We start from the raw sequence: 27,116 nt of genomic DNA, 5'->3' as shown, positions 1-27,116 counted from the left end.
CTTACTGTTGGGTGGCTGGATGGTGAGCGCTCTTACTGTTGGGTGGCTGGACGGTGAGCGTCCTTATTGTTGGGTGGCGGGATAGTGAGTGTCCTTACTGTTAGTTGGCCGGCCGGTGAGGGTCCTTACTGTTGGGTGGCAGGATGGTGATCGTCCTTACGGTTGGATGGCTAGATGGTGAGAGTGTTTACTGTTGGATGGCTGGACTGTGAGCATCGTTACTTTTGGGTGGCTGGATGGTGATCGTCCTAACGGTTGGATGGCTGGACGGTGAGCGTCCTTACTGTTGGGTGCCTGGATGGTGAGTGTCCTTACTGTTGGATGCCCTGGATGGTGAGCGTCCTTCCTGTTGGATGCCCTGGATGGTGAGCGTCCTTACTGTTGGGTGGCTGGATGGTGAGTGTCCTTACTGTTGGATGCCCTGGATGGTGAGTGTCCTTACTGTTGGATGCCCTGGATGGTGAGCATCCTTACTGTTGGGTGGCTGGATGGTGAGCGTCCTTACTGTTGGGTGGCTGGACGGTGAGCGTCCTTACTGTTGGGTGCCTGGATGGTGAGTGTCCTTACTGTTGGATGCCCTGGATGGTGAGTGTCCTTACTGTTGGGTGGCTGGATGGTGATAGTCCTTATGTTGGGTGGCGGGATGGTGCTGCCCTGGATGGTGAGCGTCCTTACTGTTGGGTGGCTAGATGGGGAGCATCCTTACTGTTGGATGCCTGGAAGTTGAGCATCCTTATTGTTGTGTGCCTGGATGGTGAGCATCCTTACTATTGGATGCCCTGCATGGTGAGCGTCCTTAATGTTGGGTGGCTGGATGGTGAGCATGCTTACTGTTGGGTGTCTGGATGGTGAGCGTCCTTACTGTTGTGTGTCTGGATGGTGAGCATCCTTACTGTTGGGTGTCTACATGGTGAGCGTCCTTACTGTTGGGTGGCTGAATGGTGAGCATCCTTACTGTTGGGTGGCTGGATGGTGAGAGTCCTTACTGTTGGGTGGCTGGATTGTGAGCGTCCTTTCTGTTGGTTGGCTTGATGGTGAGCGTCCTTACTGTTCGATGCCCTGGATGGTGAGCGTCCTTACTGTTGGGTGGCTGGATGGTGAGAGTCCTTACTGTTGGGTGGCTGGATGGTGAGAAACCTTACTGTTGGTTGGCTGGATGGTGAGCATCCTTACTGTTGGATGCCCTGGATGATGAGCGTCCTTACTGTTGGCTGGCTGGCTGGTGAGCATACTTACTGTTGGATGCCGTGGATGGTGATCATCCTTACTGTTTGGTGGCTGGATGGTGAGCATCCTTACTGTTGGGTGGCTGGATTGTGAGAAACCTTACTGTTGGTTGCCTGGATGGTGAGCATCCTTACTGTTGGATGCCCTGGATGATGAGCGTCCTTACTGTTGGCTGGCTGGCTGGTGAGCATACTTACTGTTGGATGCCGTGGATGGTGATCATCCTTACTGTTGGGTGGCTGGATGGTGAGCATCCTTACTGTTGGGTGGCTGGATTGTGAGTGTCCTTACTGTTGGGTGGCTGGATGGTAAGAGTCCTTACTGTTGGGTGGCTGGATGGTGAGAAACCTTACTGTTGGTTGGCTGGATGGTGAGCATCCTTACTGTTGGATGCCCTGGATGATGAGCGTCCTTACTGTTGGCTGGCTGGCTGGTGAGCATACTTACTGTTGGATGCCGTGGATGGTGATCATCCTTACTGTTGGGTGGCTGGATGGTGAGCATCCTTACTGTTGGGTGGCTGGATTGTGAGTGTCCTTACTGTTGGGTGGCCGGACGGTGAGCGTCCTTACTGGTGGGTGGCTGGACTGTGAGCATCGTTTCTTTTGGGTGGCTGGATAATGAGCGTCCTTACTGTTAGTTGGCCGGACGGTGAGCGTCCTTACTGTTGGGTGGCTGGACTGTGAGCGTCCTTATATTTGGGTGGCTGGATGGTGAGAGTCCTTACAGTTGGATGCCCTGGATGGTGAGCGTCCTTACTGTTGGGTGGCTGGATGGTGAGCGTCCTTACAGTTGGTTGCCTGGATGGTACTACACTGGATAGTGAGAGTCCTTTATGTTGGGTGACTGGATGGTGAGCATCCTTACTGTTGGGTGGCTGGATGGTGAGCGTCCTTACTGTTGGATGTCCTGGATGGTGAGCATCCTTACTGTTGGTTGACTGGATGGTGAGTGTGCTTACTTTTGGGTGGCTGGATGGTGAGCGTCCTTACTGTTGGGTGGCTGGATGGTGAGCGTCCTTACTGTTGGATGCCTCGATGGTGAGCGTCCTTACTGTTGGGTGGCTGGATGGTGAGCATGCTTACTGTTGGGTGGATGGATTGTGAGCGTCCTTACTGTTGGCTGGCTGGAAGGTGAGCATCCTTACTGTTGGATGCCCTGGATGGTGAGCGTCCTTACTGTTGGGTGGTTGGATGGTGAGCATGCTTACTGTTGGGTGTCTGTTGTGTGAGCAACCCTACTGTTGGATACCCTGGATGGTGAGCGTCCTTACTTTTGGATGCCTCGATGTTGAGCGTCCTTACTGTTGGGTGGCTGGATAGTGAGCATCCTTACTGTTGGCTGGCTGGATGGTGAGCGTCCTTACTGTTGGGTGGCTGGATGGTGAGCATTCTTACTGTTGGATGCCCTGGATGGTGAGCGTATTTACTGTTGGCTGGATGGATGGAGAGCATGCTTACTGTTGGGTGGCTGTTGTGTGAGCAACCCTACTGTTGGCTACCCTGGATGGTGAGCGTCCTTACTGTTGGGTGGCTAGATGGTGAGCATGCTTACTGTTGGGTGGCTGGATGGTGAGCAACCCTACTGTTGGATGCCCTGGATGGTGAGCAACCCTACTGTTGGATGCCCTGGATGTTGAGCATCCTTACTGTTGGATGCCCTGGATGATGAGCGTGCTTACTGTTGGGTGGCTGGATGGTGAGTATGCTTACTGTTGGGTGGCTGGAAGGTGAGCATGCTTACCGTTGGGTGTCTGGATGGTGAGCGTCCTTACTGTTGGGTGGCTGGACGGTGAGAGTCCTTACTGTTCTGTGGCTGGATAATGAGCGTCCTTACTGTTAGTTGGCCGGACGGTGAGCGTCCTTACTGTTGGGTGGCTGGATGGTGATCGTCCTTACGGTTGGATGGCTAGATGGTGAGAGTGTTTACTGTTGGATGGCTGGACTGTGAGCGTCCTTACTTTTGGTTGGCTGGATGGTGAGAGTCCTTACTGTTGGTTGGCTGGAAGGTGAGCATCCTTACTGTTGGATGCCCTGGATGGTGAGCGTCCTTACTGTTGGCTGGCTGGATGGTGAGCATCATTACTGTTGGGTGGCTGGAATGTGAGCATGCTTACTGTTGGGTGGCTGGATGGTGAGCATCCATACTGTTGGCAGCCATGGATGGTGATCGTCATATACTGATGGGTGGCTGGATGGTGCTTCCCTGGATGGTGTGCGTCCTTACTGTTGGGTGGCTGGATAATGAGCGTCCTTACTGTTGGGTGGCAGAACGGTGACAGTCCTTACTGTTGAGTGCCTGGATGGTGATCGTCCTTACTGTTGGGTGGCTGGATGGTGCTGCCCTGGATGGTGAGCGTCCTTACTGTTGGGTGGCTGGATGGTGAGCATCCTTACTGTTGGGTGGCTGGATTGTGAGAGTCCTTACTGTTGGGTGGCTGGATGGTGAGAGTCCTTACTGTTGGGTGGCTGGATGGTGAGCGTTCTTACTGTTGGATGGCTGGATGGTGAGAATGTATACTGTTAGATTTCTGGATGGTGAGCATGCTTACTGTTGGGTGGCAGGATGGTGAGCATCCTTACTGTTGGGTGGCTGGATGATGAGCATCCTTACTGTTGGATGCCCTGGATGGTGAGCATCCTTACTGTTTGGTGGCTGGATGGTGAGAGTCCTTACTATTGGGTGGCTGGATGGTGAGCGTCCTTCCTGTTGGTTGGCTGGATGGTGAGCGTCCTTACTGTTGGATGCCCTGGATGGTGAGCGTCCTTACTGTTGGGTGGCTGGATGGTGATCGTCCTTACGGTAGGATGGCGAGATGGTGAGAGTGTTTACTTTTGGATGGCTGGACTGTGAGCGTCCTTACTGTTGGGTGGCTGGATGGTGAGAGTCCTTACTGTTGTTTGGCTGGATGGTGAGCATCCTTAATGTTGGATGCCCTGGATGATGAGCATCCTTACAGTTGGCTGGCTGGATGGTGAGCATCCTTACTGTTGTATGCCGTGGAAGGTGATCGTCCTGACTGTTGGGTGGCTGGATGGTGAGCATCCTTACTGTTGGTTGGCTGGATTCTGAGAGTCCATACTGTTGGGTGGCTGGATGGTGAGCGTCCTTTCTATTGGGTGCCTGGATGGTGAGCGTCTTTAATGTTGGATGCCCTGGATGGTGAGCGTACTTACTGTTGGGTGGCTGGATGGTGACCGTCCTTACTGTTGGGTGGCTGGACGGTGAGCGTCCTTACTGTTGGGTGCCTGGATGGTGAGTGTCCTTACTGTTGGATGCCCTGGATGGTGAGTGTCCTTACTGTTGGGTGGCTGGATGGTGATAGTCCTTATGTTGGGTGGCTGGATGGTGCTGCCCTGGATGGTGAGCGTCCTTACTGTTGGGTGGCTAGATGGTGAGCATCCTTACTGTTGGATGCCTGGGAGTTGAGCATCCTTATTGTTGTGTGCCTGGATGGTGAGCATCCTTAATATTGGATGCCCTGGATGGTGAGCGTCCTTAATGTTGGGTGGCTGGATGGTGAGCATCCTTACTATTGGATGCCCTGCATGGTGAGCGTCCTTAATGTTGGGTGGCTGGATCGTGAGCATGCTTACTGTTGGGTGTCTGGATGGTGAGCGTCCTTACTGTTGTGTGTCTGGATGGTGAGCATCCTTACTGTTGGGTGTCTACATGGTGAGCGTCCTTACAGTTGGGTGGCTGAATGGTGAGCATCCTTACTGTTGGGTGGCTGGATGGTGAGAGTCCTTACTGTTTGGTGGCTGGATGGTGAGCGTCCTTACTGTTGGTTGGCTGGATGGTGAGCGTCCTTACTGTTGGATGCCCTGGATGGTGAGCGTCCTTACTGTTGGGTGGCTGGATGGTGAGAGTCCTTACTGTTGGGTGGCTGGATGGTGAGAGACCTTACTGTTGGTTGGCTGGATGGAGAGCATCCTTACTGTTGGATGCCCTGGATGATGAGCATCCTTACTGTTGGCTGGCTGGCTGGTGAGCATACTTACTGTTGGATGCCGTGAATGGTGATCATCCTTACTGTTGAGTGGCTGGATGGTGAGCACCCTTCCTGTTGGGTGGCTGGATTGTGAGTGTCCTTACTGTTGGGTGGCAGGATGGTGAGCGTCATTACTGTTGGAAGCTCTGGATAGTGAGCATCTTTACTGTATGGTGGCTGGATGGTCAGCGTCCTTACTATTGGGTGCCTGGATGGTGAGCGTCCTTACTGTTGGATGCCCTGGATGGTGAGCGTCCTTACTGTTGGTTGGCTGAATGGTGAGCATCCTTACTGTTTGGTGGCTGGATGGTGAGAGTCCTTACTATTGGGTGGCTGGATGGTGAGCGTCCTTCCTGTTGGTTGGTTGGATGGTGAGCGTCCTTACTGTTGGATGCCCTGGATGGTGAGCGTCCTTACTGTTGCGTGGCTGGATGGTGATCGTCCTTACGGTAGGATGGCTAGATGGTGAGAGTGTTTACTTTTGGATGGCTGGACTGTGAGCGTCCTTACTGTTGGGTGGCTGGATGTTGAGCATCCTTAATGTTGGATGCCCTGGATGATGAGCATCCTTACAGTTGGCTGGCTGGATGGTGAGCATCCTTACTGTTGGATGCCGTGGATGGTGATCGTCCTTACTGTTGGGTGGCTGGATGGTGAGCATCCTTACTGTTGGGTGGCTGGATTCTGAGAGTGCTTACTGTTGGGTGGCTGGATGGTGAGTGTCATTACTGTTGGAAGCCCTGGATAGTGAGCATCTTTACTGTATGGTGGCTGGATTGGGAGCGTCCTTACTATTGGGTGCCTGGATGGTGAGCGTCTTTACTGTTGGATGCCCTGGATGGTGAGCATCATTACTGTTGGGTGGCTGGATGGTGAGCGTCCTTACTGTTGGGTGCCTGGTTGGTGAGTGTCCTTACTGTTGGATGCCCTGGATGGTGAGTGTCCTTACTGTTGGGTGGCTGGATGGTGATAGTCCTTATGTTGGGTGGCTGGATGGTGCTGCCCTGGATGGTGAGCGTCCTTCCTGTTGGGTGGCTAGATGGTGAGCATCCTTACTGTTGGGTGGCTAGATGGTGAGCATCCTTACTGTTGGATGCCTGGAAGTTGAGCATCCTTATTGTTGTGTGACTGGATGGTGAGCATCCTTACTATTGGATGCCCTGCATGGTGAGCGTCCTTAATGTTGGGTGGCTGGATGGTGAGCATGCTTACTGATGGGTGTCTGGATGGTGAGCGTCCTTACTGTTGTGTGTCTGGATGGTGAGCATCCTTACTGTTGGGTGTCTACATGGTGAGCGTCCTTACTGTTGGGTGGCTGAATGGTGAGCATCCTTACTGTTGGGTGGCTGGATGGTGAGAGTCCTTACTGTTGGGTGGATGGATGGTGAGCGTCCTTACTGTTGGTTGGCTGGATGGTGAGCGTCCTTACTGTTGGATGCCCTGGATGGTGAGCGTCCTTACTGTTGGGTGGCTGGATGGTGAGTGTCCTTACTGTTGGGTGGCTGGATGGTGAGAGACCTTACTGTTGGTTGGCTGGATGGTGAGCATCCTTACTGTTGGATGCCCTGGATGATGAGCATCCTTACTGTTGGCTGGCTGGCTGGTGAGCATACTTACTGTTTGTTGCCGTGGATGGTGATCATCCTTACTGTTGGGTGGCTGGATGGTGAGCATCCTTACTGTTGGGTGGCTGGATTGTGAGTGTCCTTACTGTTGGGTGGCAGGATGGTCAGAGTCATTACTGTTGGAAGCTCTGGATAGTGAGCATCTTTACTGTATGGTGGCTGGATGGTGAGCGTCCTTACTATTGGGTGCCTGGATGGTGAGCGTCCTTACTGTTGGATGCCCTGGATGGTGAGCGTCCTTACTGTTGGGTGGCTGGATGGTGAGTGTCCTTACTGTTGGGTGGCTGGACAGTGAGCGTCCTTACAGTTGGGTGCCTGGATGGTGAGTGTCCTTACAGTTGGATGCCCTGGATGGTGAGGGTCCTTACTGTTGGGAGGCTGGATGGTGCTTCCCTGGATGGTGAGCATCCTTGCTGTTGGTTGGCTGGATGGTGAGCATCCTTACTGTTGGATGCCTGGAAGTTGAGCATCCTTATTGTTGTGTGCCTGGATGGTGAGCATCCTTACTATTGGATGCCCTGGATGGTGAGCGTCCTTAATGTTGGGAGGCTGGATGGTGAGCATCCTTACTGTTGGGTGCCTGGATGGTGAGTGTCCCTACTGTTGGATGCCCTGGATGGTGATCGTCCTTAAGGTTGGGTGGCTGGATGGTGATCATCCTTACTGTTGGGTGGCTGGATGGTGAGCATCCTTATTGTTGTGTGCCTGGATGGTGAGCATCCTTACTATTGGATGCCCTAGATGGTGAGCGTCCTTAATGTTGGGTGGCTGGATGGTGAGCATGCTTACTGTTGGGTGCCTGGATGGTGAGCGTCTTTACTGTTGGATGCCCTGGATGGTGAGCGTCATTACTGTTGGGTGGCTGGATGGTGAGCGTCCTTACTGTTGGGTGCCTGGATGGTGAGTGTCCTTACTGTTGGATGCCCTGGATGGTGAGTGTCCTTACTGTTGGGTGGCTGGATGGTGATAGTCCTTATGTTGGGTGGCTGGATGGTGCTGCCCTGGATGGTGAGCGTCCTTACTGTTGGGTGGCTAGATGGTGAGCATCCTTACTGTTGGATGCCTGGAAGTTGAGCATCCTTATTGTTGTGTGACTGGATGGTGAGCATCCTTACTATTGGATGCCCTGCATGGTGAGCGTCCTTAATGTTGGGTGGCTGGATGGTGAGCATGCTTACTGATGGGTGTCTGGATGGTGAGCGTCCTTACTGTTGTGTGTCTGGATGGTGAGCATCCTTACTGTTGGGTGTCTACATGGTGAGCGTCCTTACTGTTGGGTGGCTGAATGGTGAGCATCCTTATTGTTGGGTGGCTGGATGGTGAGAGTCCTTACTGTTGGGTGGATGGATGGTGAGCGTCCTTACTGTTGGTTGGCTGGATGGTGAGCGTCCTTTCTGTTGGATGCCCTGGATGGTGAGCGTCCTTACTGTTGGCTGGCTGGCTGGTGAGCATACTTACTGTTGGATGCCGTGGATGGTGATCATCCTTACTGTTGGGTGGCTGGATGGTGAGCATCCTTACTGTTGGGTGGCTGGATTGTGAGTGTCCTTACTGTTGGGTGGCAGGATGGTGAGCGTCATTACTGTTGGAAGCTCTGGATAGTGAGCATCTTTACTGTATGGTGGCTGGATGGTGAGCGTCCTTACTATTGGGTGCCTGGATGGTGAGCGTCCTTACTGTTGGATGCCCTGGATGGATAGCGTCCTTACTGCTGGGTGGCTGGATGGTGAGCGTCCTTACTGTTGGGTGGCTGGACGGTGAGAGTCCTTACAGCTGGGTGCCTGGATGGTGAGTGTCCTTACAGTTGGATGCCCTGGATGGTGAGCGTCCTTACTGTTGGGAGGCTGGATGGTGCTTCCCTGGATGGTGAGCGTCCTTACTGTTGGGTGGCTGGATGGTGAGCATCCTTACTGTTGGATGCCTGGAAGTTGAGCATCCTTATTGTTGTGTGCCTGGATGGTGAGCATCCTTACTATTGGATGCCCTGGATGGTGAGCGTCCTTACTGTTGGGTGGCTGGATGGTGATAGTCCTTATGTTGGGTGGCTGGATGGTGCTGCCCTGGATGGTGAGCGTCCTTCCTGTTGGGTGGCTAGATGGTGAGCATCCTTACTGTTGGGTGGCTAGATGGTGAGCATCCTTACTGTTGGATGCCTGGAAGTTGAGCATCCTTATTGTTGTGTGACTGGATGGTGAGCATCCTTACTATTGGATGCCCTGCATGGTGAGCGTCCTTAATGTTGGGTGGCTGGATGGTGAGCATGCTTACTGATGGGTGTCTGGATGGTGAGCGTCCTTACTGTTGTGTGTCTGGATGGTGAGCATCCTTACTGTTGGGTGTCTACATGGTGAGCGTCCTTACTGTTGGGTGGCTGAATGGTGAGCATCCTTACTGTTGGGTGGCTGGATGGTGAGAGTCCTTACTGTTGGGTGGATGGATGGTGAGCGTCCTTACTGTTGGTTGGCTGGATGGTGAGCGTCCTTACTGTTGGATGCCCTGGATGGTGAGCGTCCTTACTGTTGGGTGGCTGGATGGTGAGTGTCCTTACTGTTGGGTGGCTGGATGGTGAGAGACCTTACTGTTGGTTGGCTGGATGGTGAGCATCCTTACTGTTGGATGCCCTGGATGATGAGCATCCTTACTGTTGGCTGGCTGGCTGGTGAGCATACTTACTGTTTGTTGCCGTGGATGGTGATCATCCTTACTGTTGGGTGGCTGGATGGTGAGCATCCTTACTGTTGGGTGGCTGGATTGTGAGTGTCCTTACTGTTGGGTGGCAGGATGGTCAGAGTCATTACTGTTGGAAGCTCTGGATAGTGAGCATCTTTACTGTATGGTGGCTGGATGGTGAGCGTCCTTACTATTGGGTGCCTGGATGGTGAGCGTCCTTACTGTTGGATGCCCTGGATGGTGAGCGTCCTTACTGTTGGGTGGCTGGATGGTGAGTGTCCTTACTGTTGGGTGGCTGGACAGTGAGCGTCCTTACAGTTGGGTGCCTGGATGGTGAGTGTCCTTACAGTTGGATGCCCTGGATGGTGAGGGTCCTTACTGTTGGGAGGCTGGATGGTGCTTCCCTGGATGGTGAGCATCCTTGCTGTTGGTTGGCTGGATGGTGAGCATCCTTACTGTTGGATGCCTGGAAGTTGAGCATCCTTATTGTTGTGTGCCTGGATGGTGAGCATCCTTACTATTGGATGCCCTGGATGGTGAGCGTCCTTAATGTTGGGAGGCTGGATGGTGAGCATGCTTACCATTGGGTGTCTGGATGGTGAGCGTCCTTACTGTTGTGTGTCTGGATGGTGAGCATCCTTACTGTTGGGTGCCTGGATGGTGAGTGTCCCTACTGTTGGATGCCCTGGATGGTGATCGTCCTTAAGGTTGGGTGGCTGGATGGTGATCATCCTTACTGTTGGGTGGCTGGATGGTGAGCATCCTTATTGTTGTGTGCCTGGATGGTGAGCATCCTTACTATTGGATGCCCTAGATGGTGAGCGTCCTTAATGTTGGGTGGCTGGATGGTGAGCATGCTTACTGTTGGGTGCCTGGATGGTGAGCGTCTTTACTGTTGGATGCCCTGGATGGTGAGCGTCATTACTGTTGGGTGGCTGGATGGTGAGCGTCCTTACTGTTGGGTGCCTGGATGGTGAGTGTCCTTACTGTTGGATGCCCTGGATGGTGAGTGTCCTTACTGTTGGGTGGCTGGATGGTGATAGTCCTTATGTTGGGTGGCTGGATGGTGCTGCCCTGGATGGTGAGCGTCCTTACTGTTGGGTGGCTAGATGGTGAGCATCCTTACTGTTGGATGCCTGGAAGTTGAGCATCCTTATTGTTGTGTGACTGGATGGTGAGCATCCTTACTATTGGATGCCCTGCATGGTGAGCGTCCTTAATGTTGGGTGGCTGGATGGTGAGCATGCTTACTGATGGGTGTCTGGATGGTGAGCGTCCTTACTGTTGTGTGTCTGGATGGTGAGCATCCTTACTGTTGGGTGTCTACATGGTGAGCGTCCTTACTGTTGGGTGGCTGAATGGTGAGCATCCTTATTGTTGGGTGGCTGGATGGTGAGAGTCCTTACTGTTGGGTGGATGGATGGTGAGCGTCCTTACTGTTGGTTGGCTGGATGGTGAGCGTCCTTTCTGTTGGATGCCCTGGATGGTGAGCGTCCTTACTGTTGGCTGGCTGGCTGGTGAGCATACTTACTGTTGGATGCCGTGGATGGTGATCATCCTTACTGTTGGGTGGCTGGATGGTGAGCATCCTTACTGTTGGGTGGCTGGATTGTGAGTGTCCTTACTGTTGGGTGGCAGGATGGTGAGCGTCATTACTGTTGGAAGCTCTGGATAGTGAGCATCTTTACTGTATGGTGGCTGGATGGTGAGCGTCCTTACTATTGGGTGCCTGGATGGTGAGCGTCCTTACTGTTGGATGCCCTGGATGGATAGCGTCCTTACTGCTGGGTGGCTGGATGGTGAGCGTCCTTACTGTTGGGTGGCTGGACGGTGAGAGTCCTTACAGCTGGTTGCCTGGATGGTGAGTGTCCTTACAGTTGGATGCCCTGGATGGTGAGCGTCCTTACTGTTGGGAGGCTGGATGGTGCTTCCCTGGATGGTGAGCGTCCTTACTGTTGGGTGGCTGGATGGTGAGCATCCTTACTGTTGGATGCCTGGAAGTTGAGCATTCTTATTGTTGTGTGCCTGGATGGTGAGCATCCTTACTATTGGATGCCCTGGATGGTGAGCGTCCTTAATGTTGGGAGGCTGGATGGTGAGCATGCTTACCATTGGGTGTCTGGATGGTGAGCGTCCTTACTGTTGTGTGTCTGGATGGTGAGCATCCTTACTGTTGGGTGCCTGAATGGTGAGTGTCCCTACTGTTGGATGCCCTGGATGGTGATCGTCCTTAAGGTTGGGTGGATGGATGGTGATCATCCTTACTGTTGGGTGGCTGGATGGTGAGCATCCTTATTGTTTGTGCCTGGATGGTGAGCATCCTTACTATTGGATGCCCTGGATGGTGAGCGTCCTTAATGTTGGGTGGCTGGATGGTGAGCATGCTTACTGTTGGGTGTCTGGATGGTGAGCGTCCTTAATGTTGTGGGTCTGGATGGTGAGTACCCTTACTGTTGGGTGTCTACATGTTGAGCGTCCTTACTGTTGGGTGGCTGGATAGTGAGCGTCCTGACTGTTAGTTGGCCGGACGGTGAGCGTCCTTACTGTTGGGTGGCTGGATGGTGATCGTCCTTACGGTTGGATGGCTAGATGGTGAGAGTGTTTTCTGTTGGATGGCTGGACTGTGAGCATCATTACTTTTGGGTGGCTGGATAATGAGCGTCCTTACTGTTAGTTGGCCGGACAGTGAGCGTCCTTACTGTTGGGTGGCTGGACTGTGAGCGTCCTTACATTTGGGTGGCTGGATGGTGAGAGTCCTTACAGTTGGATGCCCTGGATGGTGAGCGTCCTTACTGTTGGGTGGCTGGATGGTGAGCGTCCTTACAGTTGGATGCCTGGATGGTACTACACTGGATAGTGAGAGTCCTTTATGTTGGGTGACTGGATGGTGAGCGTCCTTACTGTTGGATGTACTGGATGGTGAGCATCCTTACTGTTGGGTGACTGGATGGTGAGTGTGCTTACAGTTGGGTGGCTAGATGGTGAGCGTCCTTACTTTTGGGTGGCTGGATGGTGAGCGTCCTTACTGTTGGGTGGCTGGATGGTGAGCGTCCTTACTGTTGGATGCCTCGATGGTGAGCGTCCTTACTGTTGGGTGGCTGGATGGTGAGCATGCTTACTGTTGGGTGGATGGATTGTGAGCGTCCTTAATGTTGGCTGGCTGGAAGGTGAGCGTCCTTACTGTTGGATGCCTCGATGGTGAGCGTCCTTACTGTTGGGTGGCTGGATGGTGAGCATGCTTACTGATGGGTGCATGGATGGTGAGCGTCCTTACTGTTGGCTGGCTGGATGGTGAGCGTCCTTACTGTTGGATGCCCTGGATGGTGAGCGTATTTACTGTTGGGTGGCTGGATGGTGAGCAACCCTACTGTTGGATGCCCTGGATGGTGAGCAACCCTACTGTTGGATGCCCTGGATGTTGAGCATCCTTACTGTTGGATGCCCTGGATGATGAGCGTCCTTACTGTTGGGTGGCTGGATGGTGAGTATGCTTACTGTTGGGTGGCTGGAAGGTGAGCATGCTTACCGTTGGGTGTCTGGATGGTGAGCGTCCTTACTGTTGGGTGGCTGGACGGTGAGAGTCCTTACTGTTCTGTGTTGGATAATGAGCGTCCCTACTGTTAGTTGGCCGGATGGTGAGCGTCCTTACTGTTGGGTGGCTGGATGGTGATCGTCCTTACGGTTGGATGGCTAGATGGTGAGAGTGTTTACTGTTGGATGGCTGGACTGTGAGCGTCCTTTCTTTTGGTTGGCTGGATGGTGAGAGTCCTTATTGTTGGTTGGCTGGAAGGTGAGCATCCTTACTGTTGGATGCCCTGGATGGTGAGCGTCCTTACTGTTGGCTCGCTGGATGGTGAGCATGCTTACTGTTGGGTGGCTGTTGTGTGAGCAACCCTACTGTTGGATACCCTGGATGGTGAGCGTCCTTACTGTTGGATGCCTCGATGGTGAGAGTCCTTACTGTTGGTTGGCTGGAAGGTGAGCATCCTTACTGTTGGATGCCCTGGATGGTGAGCGTCCTTACTGTTGGCTCGCTGGATGGTGAGCATCATTACTGTTGGGTGGCTGGATGGTGAGCATGCTTACTGTTGGGTGGCTGGATGGTGAGCATCCATACTGTTGGAAGCCATGGATGGTGATCGTCATATACTGATGGGTGGCTGGATGGTGCTTCCCTGGATGGTGTGCGTCCTTTCTGTTGGGTGGCTGGATAATGAGCGTCCTTACTGTTGTGTGGCAGAATGGTGACAGTCCTTACTGTTGAGTGCCTGGATGGTGATCGTCCTTACTGTTGGGTGGCTGGATGGTGCTGCCCTGGATGGTGAGCGTCCTTACTGTTGGGTGGCTGGATGGTGAGCATCCTTACTGTTGGGTGGCTGGATTGTGAGAGTCCTTACTGTTGGGTGGCTGGATGGTGAGAGTCCTTACTGTTGGGTGGCTGGATGGTGAGCGTTCTTACTGTTGGATGGCTGGATGGTGAGAATGTTTACTGTTAGATTTCTGGATGGTGAGCGTCCTTACTGTTGGGTGGCAGGATGGTGAGCATCCTTACTGTTGGGTGGCTGGATGATGAGCATCCTTACTGTTGGATGCCCTGGATGGTGAGCATCTTTACTGTTGGGTGGCTGGATAATGAGCGTCCTTACTGTTAGTTGGCCGGACGGTGAGCGTCCTTACTGTTGGGTGGCTGGATGGTGCTGCCCTGGATGGTGAGCATCCTTACTGTTGGATGCCTGGATGGTGAGCGTCCTTACTGTTGGATGCCCTGGATGATGAGCGTCCTTACTGTTGGGTGGCTGGATGGTGAGCGTCCATACTGTTGGATGTCCTGGATGGTGAGCATCCTCACTGTTGGGTGGCTGGATGGTGAGCGTCCTTACTGTTGGGTGCCTGGATGGTGAGCGTCCTTACTGTTGGATGCCTGGATGGTGCTGCCCTGTTGGTGAGCGTCCTTACTGTTGGGTGGCTGGATGGTGAGCATCCTTACAGTTGTGTGCCTGGATGGTGAGTATCCTTACTGTTTGGTGGCTGGATGGTGAGCGTCCTCACTGTTGGGTGCCTGAATGGTGAGAGTCCTTACTGTTGGGTGGCTGTTGTGTGAGCAACCCTACTGTTGGAGGCCCTGGATGGTGAGCGTCCTTACTGTTGGGTGGCTGGATGGTGAGCGTCATTACTGTTTGATGCCCTGGATGGTGAGCGTCCTTACTGTTGGGTGGCTAGATGGTGAGCATGCTTACTGTTGGGTGGCGTTTGTGTGAGCAACCCTACTGTTGGATACCCTGGATGGTGAGCGTCCTTACTGTTGGGTGGCTGGATGGTGAGCATGCTTACTGTTGGGTGGCTGGATGGTGAGCAACCCTACTGTTGGATGCCCTGGATGGTGAGCAACCCTACTGTTGGATGCCCTGGATGTTGAGCATTCTTACTGTTGGATGCCTCGATGGTGAGCGTCCTTACTGTTGGGTGGCTGGATGGTGAGCATGCTTACTGATGGGTGCATGGATGGTGAGCGTCCTTACTGTTGGCTGGCTGGATGGTGAGCGTCCTTACTGTTTGGTGGCTGGATGGTGAGCATCCTTACTGTTGGATGCCCTGGATGGTGAGCGTATTTACTGTTTCGTGGCTGGATGGTGAGCAACCCTACTGTTGGATGCCCTGGATGGTGAGCAACCCTACTGTTGGATGCCCTGGATGTTGAGCATCCTTACTGTTGGATGCCCTGGATGATGAGCGTCCTTACTGTTGGGTGGCTGGATGGTGAGTATGCTTACTGTTGGGTGGCTGGAAGGTGAGCATGCTTACCGTTGGGTGTCTGGATGGTGAGCGTCCTTACTGTTGGGTGGCTGGACGGTGAGAGGCCTTACTGTTCTGTATTGGATAATGAGCGTCCCTACTGTTAGTTGGCCGGATGGTGAGCGTCCTTACTGTTGGGTGGCTGGATGGTGATCGTCCTTACGGTTGGATGGCTAGATGGTGAGAGTGTTTACTGTTGGATGGCTGGACTGTGAGCGTCCTTTCTTTTGGTTGGCTGGATGGTGAGAGTCCTTACTGTTGGTTGGCTGGAAGGTGAGCATCCTTACTGTTGGATGCCCTGGATGGTGAGCGTCCTTACTGTAGGCTCGCTGGATGGTGAGCATCATTACTGTTGGGTGGCTGGATGGTGAGCATGCTTACTGTTGGGTGGCTGGATGGTGAGCATCCATACTGTTGGAAGCCATGGATGGTGATCGTCATATACTGATGGGTGGCTGGATGGTGCTTCCCTGGATGGTGTGCGTCCTTACTGTTGGGTGGCTGGATAATGAGCGTCCTTACTGTTGGGTGGCAGAATGGTGACAGTCCTTACTGTTGAGTGCCTGGATGGTGATCGTCCTTACTGTTGGGTGGCTGGATGGTGCTGCCCTGGATGGTGAGCGTCCTTACTGTTGGGTGGCTGGATGGTGAGCATCCTTACTGTTGGGTGGCTGGATTGTGAGAGTCCTTACTGTTGGGTGGCTGGATGGTGAGAGTCCTTACTGTTGGGTGGCTGGATGGTGAGCGTTCTTACTGTTGGATGGCTGGATGGTGAGAATGTTTACGGTTAGATTTCTGGATGGTGAGCGTCCTTACTGTTGGGTGGCAGGATGGTGAGCATCCTTACTGTTGGGTGGCTGGATGATGAGCATCCTTACTGTTGGATGCCCTGGATGGTGAGCATCTTTACTGTTGGGTGGCTGGATAATGAGCGTCCTTACTGTTAGTTGGCCGGACGGTGAGCGTCCTTACTGTTGGGTGGCTGGATGGTGCTGCCCTAGATGGTGAGCGTCCTTACTGTTGGATGCCTGGATGGTGAGCGTCCTTACTGTTGGATGCCCTGGATGGTGAGCGTCCTTACTGTTGGGTGGCTGGATGGTGAGCGTCCATACTGTTGGATGTCCTGGATGGTGAGCATCCTCACTGTTGGGTGGCTCGATGGTGAGCGTCCTTACTGTTGGGTGCCTGGATGGTGAGCGTCCTTACTGTTGGATGCCTGGATGGTGCTGCCCTGTTGGTGAGCATCCTTACTGTTGGGTGGCTGGATGGTGAGCATCCTTACAGTTGTGTGCCTGGATGGTGAGTATCCTTACTGTTTGGTGGCTGGATGGTGAGCGTCCTCACTGTTCGGTGCCTGGATGGTGAGAGTCCTTACTGTTGGGTGGCTGTTGTGTGAGCAACCCTACTGTTGGAGGCCCTGGATGGTGAGCGTCCTTACTGTTGGGTGGCTGGATGGTGAGCGTCATTACTGTTGGATGCCCTGGATGGTGAGCGTCCTTACTGTTGGGTGGCTAGATGGTGAGCATGCTTACTGTTGGGTGGCGTTTGTGTGAGCAACCCTACTGTTGGATACCCTGGATGGTGAGCGTCCTTACTGTTGGGTGGCTGGATGGTGAGCATGCTTACTGTTGGGTGGCTGGATGGTGAGCAACCCTACTGTTGGATGCCCTGGATGGTGAGCAACCCTACTGTTGGATGCCCTGGATGTTGAGCATCCTTACTGTTGGATGCCCTGGATGATGAGCGTCCTTACAGTTGGGTGGCTGGATGGTGAGTATGCTTACTGTTGGGTGGCTGGATGGTGAGCAGGCTTACCGTTTGGTGTCTGGATGGTGAGCGTCCTTACTGTTAGGTGGCTGGACGGTGAGAGTCCTTACTGTTGGGTGGCTGGATGGTGAGCGTCCTTCCTGTTGGATGCCCTGGATGGTGAGCGTCCTTACTGTTGTGTGGCTGGATGGTGAGCGTCCTTACTGTTGGATGCCTGGATGGTGAGCGTCCTTACTGTTGGATGCCCTGGATGGTGAGCGTCCTTACTGTTGGGTGGCTGGATGGTGAGAATCCTTACTGTTGGATGTCCTGGATGGTGAGCGTCCTTACTGTTGGGTGGCTGGATGGTGCTGCCCTGGATGGTGAGCGTCCTTACTGTTGGGTGGCTGGATGGTGAGAGACCTTACTGTTGGATGCCCTGGATAGTGAGCATACTTAATGTTTGCTGGCTGGATGGTGAGCGTCCTTAGTGTTGGGTGGCTGGACGGTGAGCGTCCTTACTGTTGGGTGCCTGGATGGTGAGCGTCCTTACTGTTGGATGCCCTGGATGGTGAGCGTCCTTACTGTTGGGTGGCTGGATGGTGAGAGACCTTACTGTTGGTTGGCTGGATGGTGAGCGTCCTTACTGTTGGATGCCCTGGATGGTGATCGTCCTTACTGATGGGTGGCTGGATGGTGAGCGTCCTTAATGTTGGATGCCTGGATGGTGAGCGTCCTTACTGTTGGATACCCTGGATGGTGGGCGTCCTTACTGTTGGGTGGCTGGATGGTGAGCGTCCTTACTGTTGGATGCCTGGATGGTGCTGCCCTGTTGGTGAGCGTCCTTACTGTTGGGTGGCTGGATGGTGAGCATCCTTACAGTTGTGTGCCTGGATGGTGAGTATCCTTACTGTTTGGTGGCTGGATGGTGAGCGTCCTCACTGTTGGGTGGCTGGATGGTGAGCGTCCTTACTGTTGGGTGCCTGGATGGTGAGCGTCCTTACTGTTGGATGCCCTGGATGGTGAGCGTCCTTACTGTTGGGTGGCTGGATGGTGAGAGACCTTCCTGTTCGCTGGCTGGATGGTGATCGTCCTTACTGTTGGATGCCTGGATGGTACTACACTGGATCGTGAGAGTCCTTTCTGTTGTGTGGCTGAATGGTGAGCATCCTTACTGTTGGGTGGCTGGATGGTGAGGGTCCTTACTGTTGGGTGGCTGTTGTGTGAGCAACCCTACTGTTGGATGCCCTGGATGGTGAGCGTCCTTACTGTTGGGTGGCTGGATGGTGAGCGTCATTACTGTTGGAATCCCTGGATAGTGAGCATCCTTACTGTATGGTGGCTGGATGGTGAGCTTCCTTACTGTTGGGTGCCTGGATGGTGAGCGTCCTTACTGTTGGATGCCCTGGATGGTGAGCGTCCTTAATGTTTGGTGGCTGGATGGTGAGCGTCCTTATTGTTGGGTGGCTGGACGGTGAGAGTCCTTACTGTTGGGTGCCTGGATGGTGAGTGTCCTTACTGTTGGATGCCCTGGATGGTGATCGTCCTTACTGTTGGTTGGCTGGATGGCGATCGTCCTTACTGTTGGGTGGCTGGATGGTGCTGCACTGGATGGTGAGCATCCTTACTGTTGGGTGGTGGATGGTGAGCAACCCTACTGTTGGATGCCCTGGATGGTGAACGTCCTTACTGTTGGGTGGCTGGATGGTGAGCATCCTTACGGTTGGATGCCTGGATGTTGAGCATCCTTATTGTTGTGTGCCTGGATGGTGAGCATCCTTACTATTGGATGCCCTGGATGGTGAGCATCCTTACTGCTGTGTGGCTGGATGGTGAGCATGCTTACTGTTGGGTGTCTGGATGGTGAGCATCCTTACTGTTGGGTGGCTGGATGGTGAGCGTTCTTACTGTTGGGTGGCTGGACGGTGAGCGTCCTTATTGTTGGGTGGCGGGATAGTGAGTGTCCTTACTGTTAGTTGGCCGGCCGGTGAGGGTCCTTACTGTTGGGTGGCTGGATGGTGATCGTCCTTACGGTTGGATGGCTAGATGGTGAGAGTGTTTACTGTTGGATGGCTGGACTGTGAGCATCGTTACTTTTGGGTGGCTGGATGGTGATCGTCCTAACGGTTGGATGGCTAGATGGTTAGAGTGTTTACTGTTAGATGGCTGGACTGTGAGCATCATTACTTTTGGGTGGCTGTTGTGTGAGCAACCCTACTGTTGGATGGCCTGGATGTTGAGCAACCCTACTGTTGGATGCCCTGGATGTTGAGCATCCTTACTGTTGGATGCCCTGGATGATGAGCGTCCATACTGTTGGGTGGCTGGATGGTGAGTATGCTTACTGTTGGGTGGCTGGATGGTGAGCATGCTTACCGTTAGGTGTCTGGACGGTGAGCGTCCTTACTGTTGGGTGGCTGGACGGTGAGAGTCCTTACTGTTGGGTGGCTGGATGGTGAGCGTCCTTACTGTTGGATGTCCTGGTTGGTTAGCGTCCTCAATGTTGGGTGGCTGGATGGTGCTGCCCTGGATGGTGAGCGTCCTTACTGTTGGATGCCTGGATGGTGAGCGTCCTTACTGTTGGGTGGCTGGACGGTGAGAGTCCTTACTGTTGGGTGCCTGGATGGTGAGTGTCCTTACTGTTGGATGCCCTGGATGGTGATCGTCCTTACTGTTGGTTGGCTGGATGGCGATCGTCCTTACTGTTGGGTGGCTGGATGGTGCTGCACTGGATGGTGAGCATCCTTACTGTTGGGTGGTGGATGGTGAGCAACCCTACTGTTGGATGCCCTGGATGGTGAACGTCCTTACTGTTGGGTGGCTGGATGGTGAGCATCCTTACGGTTGGATGCCTGGATGTTGAGCATCCTTATTGTTGTGTGCCTGGATGGTGAGCATCCTTACTATTGGATGCCCTGGATGGTGAGCATCCTTACTGTTGTGTGGCTGGATGGTGAGCATGCTTACTGTTGGGTGTCTGGATGGTGAGCATCCTTACTGTTGGGTGGCTGGATGGTGAGCGTTCTTACTGTTGGGTGGCTGGACGGTGAGCGTCCTTATTGTTGGGTGGCGGGATAGTGAGTGTCCTTACTGTTAGTTGGCCGGCCGGTGAGGGTCCTTACTGTTGGGTGGCTGGATGGTGATCGTCCTTACGGTTGGATGGCTAGATGGTGAGAGTGTTTACTGTTGGATGGCTGGACTGTGAGCATCGTTACTTTTGGGTGGCTGGATGGTGATCGTCCTAACGGTTGGATGGCTAGATGGTTAGAGTGTTTACTGTTAGATGGCTGGACTGTGAGCATCATTACTTTTGGGTGGCTGTTGTGTGAGCAACCCTACTGTTGGATGGCCTGGATGTTGAGCAACCCTACTGTTGGATGCCCTGGATGTTGAGCATCCTTACTGTTGGATGCCCTGGATGATGAGCGTCCATACTGTTGGGTGGCTGGATGGTGAGTATGCTTACTGTTGGGTGGCTGGATGGTGAGCATGCTTACCGTTAGGTGTCTGGACGGTGAGCGTCCTTACTGTTGGGTGGCTGGATGGTGAGCATCCTTACGGTTGGATGCCTGGATGTTGAGCATCCTTATTGTTGTGTGCCTGGATGGTGAGCATCCTTACTATTGGATGTCCTGGTTGGTTAGCGTCCTCAATGTTGGGTGGCTGGATGGTGCTGCCCTGGATGGTGAGCGTCCTTACTGTTGGATGCCTGGATGGTGAGCGTCCTTACTGATGGATGCCCTGGATGGTGAGCGTCCTTACTGTTGGGTGGCTGGATGGTGAGCGTCCTTACTGTTGGATGTCCTGGATGGTGAGCATCCTCACTGTTGGGTGGCTGGATGGTGAGCGTCCTTACTGTTGGGTGCCTGGATGGTGAGCGTCCTTACTGTTGGATGCCTGGATGGTGCTGCCCTGTTGGTGAGCGTCCTTACTGTTGGGTGGCTGGATGGTGAGCATCCTCACTGTTGGGTGCCTGGATGGTGAGCGTCCTTACTGTTGGGTGGCTTGATGGTGAGCGTCCTTACTGTTGGATGGCTGGATGGTACTACTCTGGATCGTGAGAGTCCTTTCTGTTGGGTGGCTGAATGGTGAGCATCCTTACCTTTGGGTGGTGGATGGTGAGCAACCCTACTGTTGGATGCCCTGGATGGTGAACGTCCTTACTGTTGGGTGGCTGGATGGTGAGCATCCTTACGGTTGGATGCCTGGATGTTGAGCATCCTTATTGTTGTGTGCCTGGATGGTGAGCATCCTTACTATTGGATGCCCTGGATGGTGAGCATCCTTACTGTTGTGTGGCTGGATGGTGAGCATGCTTACTGTTGGGTGTCTGGATGGTGAGCATCCTTACTGTTGGGTGGCTGGGTGGTGAGCGTTCTTACTGTTGGGTGGCTGGACGGTGAGCGTCCTTATTGTTGGGTGGCGGGATAGTGAGTGTCCTTACTGTTAGTTGGCCGGCCGGTGAGGGTCCTTACTGTTGGGTGGCTGGATGGTGATCGTCCTTACGGTTGGATGGCTAGATGGTGAGAGTGTTTACTGTTGGATGGCTGGACTGTGAGCATCGTTACTTTTGGGTGGCTGGATGGTGATCGTCCTAACGGTTGGATGGCTAGATGGTTAGAGTGTTTACTGTTAGATGGCTGGACTGTGAGCATCATTACTTTTGGGTGGCTGTTGTGTGAGCAACCCTACTGTTGGATGGCCTGGATGTTGAGCAACACTACTGTTGGATGCCCTGGATGTTGAGCATCCTTACTGTTGGACGCCCTGGATGATGAGCGTCCATACTGTTGGGTGGCTGGATGGTGAGTATGCTTACTGTTGGGTGGCTGGAGGGTGAGCATGCTTACCGTTAGGTGTCTGGACGGTGAGCGTCCTTACTGTTGGGTGGCTGGATGGTGAGCATCCTTACGGTTGGATGCCTGGATGTTGAGCATCCTTATTGTTGTGTGCCTGGATGGTGAGCATCCTTACTATTGGATGTCCTGGTTGGTTAGCGTCCTCAATGTTGGGTGGCTGGATGGTGCTGCCCTGGATGGTGAGCGTCCTTACTGTTGGATGCCTGGATGGTGAGCGTCCTTACTGATGGATGCCCTGGATGGTGAGCGTCCTTACTGTTGGGTGGCTGGATGGTGAGCGTCCTTACTGTTGGATGTCCTGGATGGTGAGCATCCTCACTGTTGGGTGGCTGGATGGTGAGCGTCCTTACTGTTGGGTGCCTGTATGGTGAGCGTCCTTACTGTTGGATGCCTGGATGGTGCTGCCCTGTTGGTGAGCGTCCTTACTGTTGGGTGGCTGGATGGTGAGCATCCTCACTGTTGGGTGCCTGGATGGTGAGCGTCCTTACTGTTGGGTGGCTTGATGGTGAGCGTCCTTACTGTTGGATGGCTGGATGGTACTACTCTGGATCGTGAGAGTCCTTTCTGTTGGGTGGCTGAATGGTGAGCATCCTTACCTTTGGGTGGTGGATGGTGAGAGTCCTTACTGTTGGGTGGCGGTTGTGTGAGCAACCCTACTGTAGGATGCCCTTGATGGTGAGCGTCCTTACTGTTGGGTGGCTGGATGGTGAGCATCCTTATTGTTGTGTGCCTGGATGGTGAGCATCCTTACTATTGGATGCCCTGGATGGTGAGCATCCTTACTGTTGTGTGGCTGGATGGTGAGCATGCTTACTGTTGGGTGTCTGGATGGTGAGCATCCTTACTGTTGGGTGGCTGGATGGTGAGCGTTCTTACTGTTGGGTGGCTGGACGGTGAGCGTCCTTATTGTTGGGTGGCGGGATAGTGAGTGTCCTTACGGTTAGTTGGCCGGCCGGTGAGGGTCCTTACTGTTGGGTGGCTGGATGGTGATCGTCCTTACGGTTGGATGGCTAGATGGTGAGAGTGTTTACTGTTGGATGGCTGGACTGTGAGCATCGTTACTTTTGGGTGGCTGGATGGTGATCGTCCTAACGGTTGGATGGCTAGATGGTTAGAGTGTTTACTGTTAGATGGCTGGACTGTGAGCATCATTACTTTTGGGTGGCTGTTGTGTGAGCAACCCTACTGTTGGATGGCCTGGATGTTGAGCAACCCTACTGTTGGATGCCCTGGATGTTGAGCATCCTTACTGTTGGATGCCCTGGATGATGAGCGTCCATACTGTTGGGTGGCTGGATGGTGAGTATGCTTACTGTTGGGTGGCTGGATGGTGAGCATGCTTACCGTTAGGTGTCTGGACGGTGAGCGTCCTTACTGTTGGGTGGCTGGACGGTGAGAGTCCTTACTGTTGGGTGGCTGGATGGTGAGCGTCCTTACTGTTGGATGCCCTGGATGGTGAGCGTCCTTAATGTTGGGTGGCAGGATGGTGAGCGTCCTTACTGTTGGATGTCCTGGTTGGTTAGCGTCCTCAATGTTGGGTGGCTGGATGGTGCTGCCCTGGATGGTGAGCGTCCTTACTGTTGGATGCCTGGATGGTGAGCGTCCTTACTGATGGATGCCCTGGATGGTGAGCGTCCTTACTGTTGGGTGGCTGGATGGTGAGCGTCCTTACTGTTGGATGTCCTGGATGGTGAGCATCCTCACTGTTGGGTGGCTGGATGGTGAGTGTCCTTACTGTTGGGTGCCTGGATGGTGAGCGTCCTTACTGTTGGATGCCTGGATGGTGAGCGTCCTTACTGTTGGATGGCTGGATGGTACTACTCTGGATCGTGAGAGTCCTTTCTGTTGGGTGGCTGAATGGTGAGCATCCTTACCTTTGGGTGGCTGGATGGTGAGAGTCCTTACTGTTGGGTGGCGGTTGTGTGAGCAACCCTACTGTTGGATGTCCTGGATGGTGAGCATCCACACTGTTGGGTGGCTGGATGGTGAGCGTCCTTACTGTTGGGTGCCTGGATGGTGAGCGTCCTTACTGTTGGATGCCTGGATGGTGCTGCCCTGTTGGTGAGCGTCCTTACTGTTGAGTGGCTGGATGGTGAGCATCCTCACTGTTGGGTGCCTGGATGGTGAGCGTCCTTACTGTTGGGTGGCTTGATGGTGAGCGTCCTTACTGTTGGATGGCTGGATGGTACTACTCTGGATAGTGAGAGTCCTTTCTGTTGGGTGGCAGAATGGTGAGCATCCTTACCTTTGGATGCCCTGGATGGTGAGCGTCCTTACTGTTGGGTGGCTGGATGGTGAGCGTCATTACTGTTGGAAGCCCTGGATAGTGAGCATCCTTACTGTATGGAGGCTGGATGGTGTGTATCCTTACTGTTGGGTGCCTGGATGGTGAGCGTCCTTACTGTTGGATGCCCTGGATGGTGAGCATCCTTAATGTTTGGTGGCTGGATGGTGAGCGTCCTTACTGTTGGGTGGCTGGATGGTGAGCGTCCTTACTGTTGGGTGGCTGGACGGTGAGCGTCCTTACTGTTGGGTGCCTGAATGGTGAGTGTCCTTACTGTTGGATGCCCTGGATGGTGAGCGTCCTTACTGTTGGGTGGCTGGATGGTGATCGTCCTTACTGTTGGGTGGCTGGATGGTGCTGCCCTGGATGGTGAGCGTCCTTACTGTTGAGTGGCTGGATCATGAGCATCCTTATTGTTGTGTGCCTGGATGGTGAGCATCTTTACTATTGGATGCCCTGGATGGTGAGCGTCCTTAAAGTTGGGTGGCTGGATGGTGAGCATGCTTACTGTTGGGAGTCTTGTTGGTGAGCGTCCTTACTGTTGTGTTTCTGGATGGTGAGCATCCTTACTGTTGGGTGTCTACATGGTGAGCGTCCTTACTGTTGGGTGGCTGGATAGTGAGCATCCTGACTGTTAGTTGGCCGGACGGTGAGCGTCCTTACTGATGGGTGGCTGGATGGTGATCGTCCTTACGGTTGGATGGCTAGATAGTGAGAGTGTTTACTGTTGGATGGCTGGACTGTGAGCATCGTTACTTTTGGGTGTCTGGATGGTGAGAGTCCTTACTGTTGGGTGGCAGAACAGTGACCGTCCTTACTGTTGAGTGCCTGGATGGTGATCGTCATTACTGTTGGGTGGCTGGATGGTGCTGCCCTGGATGGTGAGTGTCCTTACTGTTGGGTGGCTGGATGGTGAGCATCCTTACTGTTGGGTGGCTGGATTGTGAGAGTCCTTACGGTTGGGTGCCTGGATGGTGAGAGTCCTTACTGTTAGATGCCTGGATGGTGCTGCCCTGTTGGTGAGCGTCCTTACTGTTGGGTGGCTGGATGGTGATCGTCCTTACGGTTGGATGGCTAGATGGTGAGAGTGTTTACTGTTGGTTGGCTGGACTGTGAGCATCGTTACTTTTGGGTGGCTGGATGGTGATCGTCCTTACGGTTGAATGGCTAGATGGTGAGAGTGTTTACTGTTGGATGGCTGGACTGTGAGCATCGTTACTTTTGGGTGGCTGGATGGTGAGCATCCCTACTGTTGGATGCCCTGGATGCTGAGCGTCCTTACTGTTGGCTGGATGGATGGTGAGCATCCTTTACTGTTGGAAGCCGTGGATGGTGAGCGTCCTTACTGTTGGCTGGCTGGATGGTGAGCGTCCTTACTGTTGGGTGGCTGGATGGTGAGCATGCTTACTGTTGGGAGTCTTGTTGGTGAGCGTCCTTACTGTTGTGTTTCTGGATGGTGAGCATCCTTACTGTTGGGTGTCTACATGGTGAGCGTCCTTACTGTTGGGTGGCTGGATAGTGAGCATCCTGACTGTTAGTTGGCCGGACGGTGAGCGTCCTTACTGATGGGTGGCTGGATGGTGATCGTCCTTACGGTTGGATGTCTAGATAGTGAGAGTGTTTACTGTTGGATGGCTGGACTGTGAGCATCGTTACTTTTGGGTGGCTGGATGGTGAGAGTCCTTACTGTTGGGTGGCAGAACAGTGACCGTCCTTACTGTTGAGTGCCTGGATGGTGATCGTCATTACTGTTGGGTGGCTGGATGGTGCTGCCCTGGATGGTGAGTGTCCTTACTGTTGGGTGGCTGGATGGTGAGCATCCTTACTGTTGGGTGGCTGGATTGTGAGAGTCCTTACGGTTGGGTGCCTGGATGGTGAGAGTCCTTACTGTTGGATGCCTGGATGGTGCTGCCCTGTTGGTGAGCGTCCTTACTGTTGGGTGGCTGGATGGTGATCGTCCTTACGGTTGGATGGCTAGATGGTGAGAGTGTTTACTGTTGGATGGCTGGACTGTGAGCATCGTTACTTTTGGGTGGCTGGATGGTGATCGTCCGTACGGTTGAATGGCTAGATGGTGAGAGTGTTTACTGTTGGATGGCTGGACTGTGAGCATCGTTACTTTTGGGTGGCTGGATGGTGAGCATCCCTACTGTTGGATGCCCTGGATGCTGAGCGTCCTTACTGTTGGCTGGATGGATGGTGAGCATCCTTTACTTTTGGAAGCCGTGGATGGTGAGCGTCCTAACTGTTGGCTGGCTGGATGGTGAGCGTCCTTACTGTTGGGTGGCAGGATCATGAGCATGCTTACTGTTGGGTGGCTGTTGTGTGAGCAACGCTACTGTTGGATAACCTGGATGGTGAGCGTCCTTACTGTTGGGTGGCTGGATGGTGAGCATGCTTACTGTTGGATGCCCTGGATGGTGAGCAACCCTACTGTTGGATGCCCTGGATGATGAGCGTCCATACTGTTGGGTGGCTGGATGGTGAGTATGCTTACTGTTGGGTGGCTGGATGGTGAGCATGCTTACCGTTGGGTGTCTGGATGGTGAGTGTCCTTACTGTTGGGTGGCTGGACGATGAGAGTCCTTACTGTTGGGTGGCAGAACAGTGACCGTCCTTACTGTTGAGTGCCTGGATGGTGATCGTCATTACTGTTGGGTGGCTGGATGGTGCTGCCCTGGATGGTGAGCGTCCTTACTGTTGGGTGGCTGGATGGAGAGCATCCAGACTGTTGGGTGGCTGGATTGTGAGAGTCCTTACGGTTGGTTGCCTGGATGGTGAGAGTCCTTACTGTTGGATGCCTGGATGGTGCTGCCCTGTTGGTGAGCGTCCTTACTGTTGGGTGGCTGGATGGTGATCGTCCTTACGGTTGGATGGCTAGATGGTGAGAGTGTTTACTGTTGGATGGCTGGACTGTGAGC

The sequence above is a fragment of the Hemitrygon akajei genome, chromosome 1 (genome assembly GCF_048418815.1).
Source record: "Hemitrygon akajei chromosome 1, sHemAka1.3, whole genome shotgun sequence".
NCBI classification, from domain to species: domain Eukaryota; kingdom Metazoa; phylum Chordata; class Chondrichthyes; order Myliobatiformes; family Dasyatidae; genus Hemitrygon; species Hemitrygon akajei.
The sequence above is the reverse complement of the archived record's forward strand: the minus strand, read 5'-3'. Positions refer to the sequence as shown.